The following is a 6,000-nucleotide window of genomic DNA, read 5'->3' on the forward strand; positions in this document are numbered from 1 at the left end:
GTCTCCCAATTTCTAGCCTGGTCCTTAACAGCTACACCCAACTGCCTCTCTGTTAGCATCCAGATCCCAAACCAAATCCAAGAATGTGAAAGAATTTCTGGAAGTTTGGCATTCAGTCAAACCAGCCAACAGTAGGCACAAAGAAATAAACACATTGCAAACCATTCAAAGGAGAGACAATAAAAAACCTAGGAAGGAAACAAAAAAGACAACAACACATCTTCTCCAGCAGCTCATGCTCAGATAAACAAGGATTGTACCAGAAAAACAATTAGGCAGAAAACAATACTCTAATGTCTAATCAAGGAACTACGGTGCTGGAAACCACACCCCCGCCCAAATTGACAGGAGAAGCTATTGTATATAAACAGGGAGAAAACCCCACACCTACTCACACAGATGATGTTACCTAGTTGGGTAATGAGACCAGCAAACAAATAACCAATTCAGAGAACAGCAACTACTCCATCGCAAATGTTCTGGCTGAGGTGACGGCAGATTTCTGTGTACTCCTGGAACCAGAGATGGGAGGCAGAGGGGATAGTAGTTGCTAGCAGCTTGCAAAGACAAACATGCAATGGAAGTACCATGATATTTATTCTGAATTAAGTGTCAGTGCTTGAGAGTGCTAATGATGTTATGTGATGGTAAGCTTAAATCACTGTGTTTCAAACAGACTTTGGCCTAAAGTAATGGATGGCCCCCAAAGGTGAGGAGAGGAGTTATTCCAAGCCATTCCTACTTGATTTAGTTCCTGCTGCTAATTCTGCTTTGTGGCACTTTGCTTTCACCGCCACTAAATTCGTGCTCCTGGCACTATTGAATTTGCAGACCCATTGATCACCACCAGTTCTTGCAAAACTCTGGACGACCACAAGATGGTGACACAGATACACATACCGAATGCTGGGAGATGATGAAGCCCACACTTCTTAAAGTTTTTGGCTGCGGTTTGTTCTCCAAGCTTGTTTTAATATCATTCCTGAACATTTCTTTACCAAACTAGGTAACATCAACAGCAGGATTTCCTTCTCCTATTCTCCTTAGCTCATAAGCGTCTTGTGTGCCAGTGTGATCAGTTGTTTGAAGCGGTATTTTAATTCCAAGCAGCTGATTGGTTCTCTTGTTGATTGACACTTCGAATGGTCTAGTTCAGGGGTGTCAAACTCCCGGCCCAAGGGCCAGACGCATCATCCGGAAGCCACGCCCACCCCATTGCCGGCAACAGCAAAACAGTCCCGATACATTGTGTGATGTGACGTGACATCGTGAGTTTGACATGTCTGATCTAGTTTTTTAGATATTGATATGTTGGATCTAAATCAAATGCCAATCAACAAGAAAACCAATCAGCTGCTCGGAATTCAAGGTGCTAGTGATGACATACAAAGCCCTACATGGCGTGGGTCCGGATTACCTACGGGAGCACCTACTGCCAGCGTCAACATCCCTCCGTCCTGTGCGCTCCCACAGAGAGGGCCTCCTCAGGGTGCCACCGGTCAGAGAATGTCGGCTGGTGACCCCCAGGGGGAGAGCATTCTCAGTGGGTGCGCCAATCCTTTGGAACCGCTTACCAGCTGAACTCCGGATGGCCCCCGACCTTCGCTCCTTCCGACGTGATCTGAAAACCTATCTATTCGAACAAGCCGGCCTGGCCTGATGGATTTGGGTTTTAAAATTTTCTCACTTTATTGCTTTATTGTATTCTTACTTTATTGCTCTGTACACTGCCCTGAGTCCTCCGGGAGAAGGGCGGTATATAAAACAAACAAACAAACAAACAAATAAACAAACAAATAAATAAATAAATAAATAAATAAATAAATATAGCTCCAAACAGACAACCCAATGCACGATCAACTGATCACACTGGCACACAAGACGCTTATGAGCTAAGGAGAATAGGAGAAGAAAATCCTGCTGACAATGTAATCTATTTTGGTAATAAAATGTTCAGGAATAATATTAAAACAAGCTTGGAGAACAAACCGCAGCCAAAATCTAAAACCTGAGCTACAAACATTTCCTACTTCTTAAAGTTGCCAAGTTGGAGGAATAATGACATAGGCTGTAACTCTTAGCTCTCTCTAGTGGCCCAGAGCTTTTCACCCCAGATGTGGTTAGCCTAATTCAGTCCAGTATGGGTAGTTCTTGACATACGACCACGACTGAGCCCAAAACATTTGTTGCGAAGCGAGACATTGTTAAGTCAATTTTGCCCCATTTTATGACCTTTCTTGCCACAGTTGTTAAGTTAATCTCTGCAGTTGTTAATGTTCTGTACCAGCCTGCTACCAGCCCTGCAGAAAAGGCAGGGACAACCCCTTTTACAAGAAGGCAAGAGGCTGGAATTACGCCTGCCAAATTTATTGCTACAAAAACAAATAGAACAAGACACGAACCAAGAAACAGGAGCTTTTCAAGCGGTTGCCTTCAGCAAACCAGCCCTCCCACGCATTCCCCCTTAAATACAGTTCAGGGCGTGGCTTCTCTCTGCCTCCTTCCGAGGAGCCCCATTGCCTTCCTCTGTTTACTCCTGATTGACTGCCTCCTGCGTCGGGTGTCCTTGAACAGGGCCAGCTGTGGGTCATCTTCATCCACGCTGTCAGGCTCACACAGCTGGGTCTGCGTCGTGACCAGGTGGGAGGGGCCTGGCTGAGGGCTCTCATCAAGCTGTCCAACCCCCTCAGCAAGCTCTTCAACACCCCCCTCCTCCTCCTCCTCTGAGTCGTCCGACCCAACTGCCGAACCCACAGGCTGACCCTGAATCACAACAGTTAAATTAGTAACATGGCTGTTAAGTGAATCTGGTTTCCCCATTGACGTTGCTTGACAGAAAGTCAAAAAAAGTGATCACATGAGCCCAGGACACTGCAACCGACATAAATATGAGTAAGTTACCAAGCATCTGAATTTTGCTCATGTGATCATGGGGATGCTGCAACGGTGGTAAGTGTGAAAAATGATCACAAGTCATTTTTTGCAGCGCTGTTGTAACTATGAATGGTCACTAAACGAACGGTTGTAAGTCGAGGACTATCTGTCCTGTGAGATATGCTTCTCCGGTGCAGTGCTGACCTTCCTCTTGCATGCCGTTCTGACAAATTTCTCAGGAAGCAAAGAATGGGGAAGCAGAAGTAGAAAGTCCAGAGCATGTTCAGCCTTGCCTGGCCTGAGACTACTTTTGATCTGATCACAGTTGGTGAAAACTGATGGTATATTTTTTTTCCTGGCAATTTGAGAGGGGAAACATTTCGAGATAGAAAATGGTAACATTAATCCTAAAATAACTTTATATAGTTTCAGGAAAGCAAAGAAAACTTCCAGCTCCCCAACCAAATCTCAGAGAAAAAAATCCAATGTCGTCCACCTTGCTTTATCATTCTAACTGTGGTGGTTTGAGTGATTTTTTTTGGGGGGAGGGGTGTCAACTCCATAATTTGGAACAGCCTTCCACAGAGATCAGAGGGATCTGAATCCTTTTAGCTTTCCAGAGGGTTATGAAGGTCAAATTTTTACACCAAGCATAAACTAGGATTGGGGGTAGGGGTTGAGCTGAAAGGATGTTTGGTCTGGTGCCTATGGGAAAGTTTTAAACTATATTTTATGGATTGTTGTGAGCCACCTAGAGCAGGGGTGTCAAACTCAATTTCATTGAGGGCCGCATCAGCATTGCGGTTGCCCTCAGGGGGCCGGGTGGGTATGGCCAGGGTGGGTGTGGCCTACTGGGTGGGCGTGGCTAGAGTGCGTATGGCCTACTGGGTGGGCATGGCCAGCTCTACATCGTTCGCATCAAGGGTGCCTATGGGGGTCTGGGCAGGAGTGGGACAGATCTGAGGGTCTCTGGCAGAAGGAGGGTCTCTGGGCCAGGGCCAAGGCAGTGGGGGCCGTTCCCTCACTGTTTCCAGGATGGCTTCGCGGGCCACATGAAACCATTTCGCAGGCCGGATCTGGCCCCCGGGCCTTGTGTTTGACATGTCTGACCTAGAGTCAACGTATGACAGGTGTCCATATAAGCCCTGTATCTAAATAAATATAGTAAAACCTAGATAGGGCCCTCCAGCTTCACTAGCAAAAGGCCTTGTGTTCCATTCCTCGTGTTGCTAACTGCAAAAGGTTGGAGATGGCATGAGCCACTAAGCTCTGCTTCATATACTGAGGAAGCCTTTCATAGACAGAGTGGATCATTCTGATTTAAGTGAAGAAACAACCCAAACAGTGTACAGTCTTGGAACATTGCTTCTTCTTTCAGTCCTGGGCAAAATGTTGCCAAACCTGTCAGCACGTCGAGGAGCAGCCAAGTTTCGATGAATGCTGCGGCAGACAAAGGTAACTCTGGATTTCCTCTCACCATTGTGCAATGTTTTCCAGATAGGTTGACTGGCTTGGCACCAGATGCTTTGAACTACAACTCCCAGAACACTTTGTCACTGGCTTTGTTAGCTAAGGCTCATGGGAATTACAGTTCAAACTGTCTGAAAAATGCCAGTTGGCTCTCCTTGGCTAGGGGTCTATTCAGACCTCTAACATGCCTTTCCCCACACTGAAAACACCTTAGGCTGCCTTGAGAAAAAATAGGTTAGAGCTCCCACAGCAAGGGTACTGGATGCAAGATTGGCAGTAGTAGTAATAGTAAAGTTGGAAGGGACCTTGGAGGTCATCTAGTCCAACCCCCTGCTCAGGCAGGAACCCCTATAACATTTCAGACAAATGGCTGTCCAGTCTCTTCTTAAAAACTTCCAGTGTTGGAGCATTCACCACTTCTGGAGGCAGGTTGTTCCACTGGTTAATTGTTCTAACTGTCAGGACGTTTCTCCTTATTTCTAGGTTGCTTCTCTCCTTGATTAATTTCTATCTGTTGCTTCTTGTCCTGCCCTCGGGCACTTTGGAGAATAGCTTGACTCCTTCTTTGTGGCAGCCCCTGAGATATTGGTACACTGCTATCATGTCACCCCTAGTCCTTCTCTTCATTAAACTAGACATACCCAATTCCAGCAGCCGTTTCTTATATGTTTTAGCCTCCAGACCTCTAATCATCTTTGTTGCTCTTCTCTGTACTCTTTCCAGAGTCTCAACATCTTTTTTACATCTTGGTGACCAAAACTGGATGCAGTATTCCAGGTGTGGCCTTACCAAGGCATTGTAAAGTGGTATTTATACTTCACGTGATCTTGATTCTATCCCTCTGTTAATGCAGCCTAGCACTGTGTTGGCTTTTTTGGCAGCTGCAGCACACTGCTGGCTCATATTGAAGTGATTGTCTACTAGGACTCCGAGATTCCTCTCACAGTTACTACTATTGAGCAACGTACCCCCTATACTATACCTGTACATTTGGTTTTTCTTGCCTAAATGTAGAACCTTCCTTTTTTCACCATTGAATTTCATTTTGTTAGATAGTGTCCAGTGTTCAAGTCGGTCCAGATCCTCCTGTATCTTAAGCATGTCTTCTGGAGTGTTGGCTATTCCTGCCAGCTTGGTGTCATCTGCAAATTTGATGAGTTCCCCATCTATCCCCTCATCCAAATCATTGATGAAAATGTTGAAGAGCACTGGGCCCAGAACAGAGCCCTGGGGCACCCCACTACACACTTACCTCCATGTAGATGCGGTTCCATTGTGGACCACACACTGAGTACGGCCGGTCAGCCAGTTACAAATCCGTCTGGTGGTGATGCTGTCTAACCCACATTTTTCTATCTTATCAAGTAGTAGCTTGTGATCCACTTTATCAAATACCTTACTGAAGTCCAAGTAAATTATATCCACAGCATTCCTCTGATCCACTAATTTTGTCACTTGGTCAAAGAATGCGATAAGATTTGTCTGGCATGATCTGTTTTTGACAAAGCCATGTTGGCTTTTAGTAATGAGTTTGTTTGCCTCTAGGTGCTCGCTGATTCATTGTTTGATTATCTTTTCCAGAATCTTCCCAGGTATTGAGGTCAGGCTGATAGGTCTGTAATTTCCTGGATCCATTCCCCCCCTTTTTTTTTGAAG

The sequence above is a fragment of the Vipera berus genome, assembly GCF_964194415.1.
Source record: "Vipera berus genome assembly, chromosome: 2".
NCBI lineage: Eukaryota > Metazoa > Chordata > Lepidosauria > Squamata > Viperidae > Vipera > Vipera berus.